Source organism: Bombus impatiens, unplaced genomic scaffold (genome assembly GCF_000188095.3).
Source record: "Bombus impatiens unplaced genomic scaffold, BIMP_2.2 scf_0491, whole genome shotgun sequence".
Lineage (NCBI taxonomy): Eukaryota > Metazoa > Arthropoda > Insecta > Hymenoptera > Apidae > Bombus > Bombus impatiens.
Window position 1 is genome coordinate 727,325 of NT_176910.1, and position 3,947 is coordinate 731,271.

The 3,947-nt window shown below is 38.5% G+C and overlaps 1 protein-coding gene and 1 long non-coding RNA gene across 2 annotated transcripts in view; both read left to right on the top strand.

Annotated features, from left to right (window-relative positions):
• The window catches only part of LOC105681001, a 250,790-nt gene that overhangs the window by 13,974 nt on the left and 232,869 nt on the right, over positions 1 to 3,947 (top strand). The window lies entirely within an intron of this gene.
• The window catches only part of LOC117151870, a 10,939-nt gene continuing 6,998 nt past the window's right edge, over positions 7 to 3,947 (top strand). The window contains exon 1 of the long non-coding RNA XR_004462026.1: positions 7 to 742. This is a non-coding gene — a long non-coding RNA (uncharacterized LOC117151870). The remainder of the gene's footprint in view (positions 743 to 3,947) is intronic.

Genomic DNA, 3,947 nt, shown 5'->3' on the forward strand with positions numbered 1-3,947 from the left:
TATCCGTCTCTGCTCGAAAAAAGCCCGCCACGAGCAGGCGAGCATCGACGTTCTTCTCCGCTGCGAAGCGATATTACGTCCCTTTCTTGCAATCATCTCTCGTCAGACTTCTTCGTCTCATTCAGAATCCATTTACACATTTCCGTGGAAAAAATCATACTAGGAACGAACTTTGGAGAATTTAATTGGAACGTGTTCTCGACCGAATCAGTCGGTCCCAGGAGAACTCGGGAGCGCACACTCCTGACGTTTCTTCCCCCGTCGTTTCAGTCAGCCGCGGGCAACCGTCGCGGTGTCACGTGTTTTCGTATCGTCATCGTGTATACTTGCAATTAACCAGCAATTAACAAAAATCAGCGGTATCCAATTTTACTTTGAAGAATTATTCGCTGTGAAATTACTGCCACTTAACGAACGATGTTATCGAATAAAGTTCAATTAAACTTTAAATAAACATTTGGAATAAATTTCCATATATAGACTGTAGAATTTTCGTCGTCGCGATTAATAAATTCGAAAGAGCTTCGTGCACGATCGTTTTCTGTTTATTCTTCTTCGCTCGCTCCTGTCTCCCCATTGGACGGCTCGCTCGTGATCGCCACGTGGTCGTGTCGCGATCGATCAGTGGTGCATCCTATAACCGGCCGAGAAGGAACGAGCACGACGTGGTGCCGCGAACCGGAGATAAGCGAAGAGGATCACTCGGAACTGGTGCTGCTAGGAAAACGTCCTGCCAGCCAGAGTGAGTACCCTTGTTACGATCAACGAACTTGTAGCATATTGTTGCCTTGCCGCATTTCACAACCCCCACCCTCTACTCGCTGCTGCTACCCTCCTGTTTACGCTCGATGTCGATGGTCCTTGAACTTGCTTTGCTGGGAGAATGTGCGTAGGGTAGGTCTTTATTTGTTGCGCCAGGCTTAAATGTCAGAGTTTGTACGTTCTCGTTTTATTATTTGCATATTTCTATTAGGTAAACCACTTTTTCTTACTTTATTTTGACGTGCTATTATATAAACAATTTTTGTGAAATTTTTGTTAAAATTAGTATAGACATAGAATCGATATGTGAATTTATACTTCTCAATTGCTTCTACTCGTTAACGCTTAGTAATGGAAATTTGTACGCCAAACAGAAACGTATCGATAGAACAAGTTTCTCTCACGCAATCATATACATAGGACACACGAATATTTGCTATCGATGGACTTTTAAAATTTAGTTTCGAATAACGTATCTTGTAATCGAATGTAATCGAATAATGTATTCGAATAGATACATTTTAGTATACAGAATAAAATATACATACATTTGATTTGCGTATTCACTATTCGATGTCCGGAAGAAGAAACGGGTCAGTTGTTGTGTCGTAATAAACATAATACATAGTGACTAGTCAGTTCTACGCAAATTCATAACTAGACTGCGGATGTTTGTAGGAATTTTACGTTCTTATGAATATAACCACAGAAACGAGAACTGAATATAGAGATTTGTTATAGACAATAAATATTCTTGTGTGCGTTCTATTAGGTTGTCCGAAAAGTTTCTTTCGTTTCATAAGATGATAATAGATGGACGACAATTTCTGTTTTATATTATTTTATTGAATTAGGTATGATCCATTTCGTTCTATTTCTATTATTACGTTCGTGCATAATTCAATAAACTAATATAAAACAAAAAACATTGTGCGTCTATCATTTCCTTATAAAACAAAAGAAATTATTCGGACAACCTAATATTTTACATATTTCATATATTCTTGCATATTATATACATCTTCCATTTTTAAATTATCTGCAAATGCATAAACATCCGCGATCTATTTATATCGGCAGATATCGCGATTACATGGTGCTGAGTTCACGTTCACGACAAAGTCAAAGTTTCCTTATGTCGTGTCTGTTTGAATTAGTAATCTTCAAGAAGCTTAGTGTCTCAAGCTTCTAATTTTCTAATTCGGTCTGCAGGAAATCTTTTATCAAAGATAATCCGGTTAACCAACGTCGACCGATCAGAGATCGCAATTCAATCGAACTTTCCGCGTATTCCGGTCGAAAATTTCGCGAGGTTATCGGGTCTTAGGCGGCGCACCATCGATCTAATTGCATCGATTGTCAGCAAACCGCGTGAAGAGACTAGAGCGAGGCCTGCGCCTGCACCGGGTTTAGCCCTTTAAATGACTTAGCAGACAATTTGCCCATTAACTCAACCAGTCTCTAGCCGTAATGGAAGCCATTGTTCGACCTATCTTGTCAGTAATACACGGCTGACCTGTATGTGTGCGCGCGCGCGGGCCGTTCGCGTGGACGTATTACAGGTAGATGTTGCCGTGTGCACGCACGAGGACATCAAGACACTTGCGATATCGGGTAGCCCACATTGTGCGTCGAGATGAGATCGTCTCATTACGATTACGTTAATTAATCTAACGTATTATGGTCTGATAGTCCCTTAAGAAGGCTTGTCCGAAAAGCTAGCGCGAGGTAACTGTTTCCGGAAATGGGGTCCGAGAAGGATAGAACGAGGATATAGGAATATTATCCGGTAAAATAATTATTCGATATACGCTCCTATCTGAAATCAGATCATCTTAAAGATCAGAGCATCTTAAAATTTAAGAGGAAAGAATGAATTCTTTAAGTCGATAGATATCTTATTCGTGATATTCTTTTATGCTATAAAGTGTAGTTGATACTGTAGAATTTTATTTTATTTCTTCAATTTTATAGTATTGGAAGCTTAATTATATTTAGATATTTAACTAAATTTTATATTTAAATGTAATATTCTTATCGTTTAGAAAAAGTTTGTTTCGACCAGGAGCGTATATGATTTTGATAGATTAATATTCGGTACTTTGAAAGATAGTAGTTTACGATTACGTTTGACGTTGAAATAGATATGTGATTTTGATCTCAGACTATTTTGATATTCGGATTTTCGTCCATTAGACTGTTTTATAACTTGATAGGTTAGCTATTTGTATTAGTATCGAGTACGTGAAGTACCTAGATAGATACTAATAGATAGATAGATAATAAATAGTCTTTTGTATCAATTATGTTCTATGTTCTAACTTTTAAAACGAAGAATGTTTTATTAGACTAATTTTAGTAACAAATGAATTTTTTCGCACAGAATATACATTCAATTTTTACATGACTGCTTTGGTGGACCCGATTTTTATTAGACCGATAGTTAGAAGAGAACGGTTTGTGTAAAATTTAATGGAAAAATCTTGAGTTTGCAAAATTTTCATGCGATTCCGCTACCGTGCTCTTTATATCAATATCTAATCCATTCTCGTTCGAAAAACATAAAAATTCTGCAAAAATCTGTAACACTCGATGCATCTTTCTACCTATACGTTACTTTCACTCTTTTTATTTTACAAATTTTTGCATTTAAAGGATTTTCCAACAAAAACCTTTCATACCATATTTTATTTATTCTTAAGCGAAAGTTACATTAGCAATAGATAAATAATTATATCCAGAACCCACGTGGAAAGTTATTTTAAATTTTCCGATAGAATTATTGTTACACATCGTCGCTCTCATCGGCAGTGAAAGGGTTCGCTTATTTACTCATCAATCATCATTCCGTTATCGAATTCATATACCAAGACAAATTACTTATTAACAACGAAGAACCGATCGTCGACCACGCTGCCATCCTGCTTTCTAACATTCTCCAACCTGCATCATCGTTCGTCTATAACGTCTTTAATGGTGCACGATGTTCGTCGCTGTTGTCGCCAAGAGGCGCACAGAGGGAAGCGGAACCAGCGTGGCGCGAAAGAGTTGTCGGGTAACTTTCACGCGAATCCTTCGCCGCGAGGACTTGCGGTCAGCGGAACTCGCAGTGGAAGGCGAGTTAGGACTCGGTAGTGGGGGCTGTGTCGGCGCTACCGGCGGGCGCAGAAGGCGCGAAAACGTCC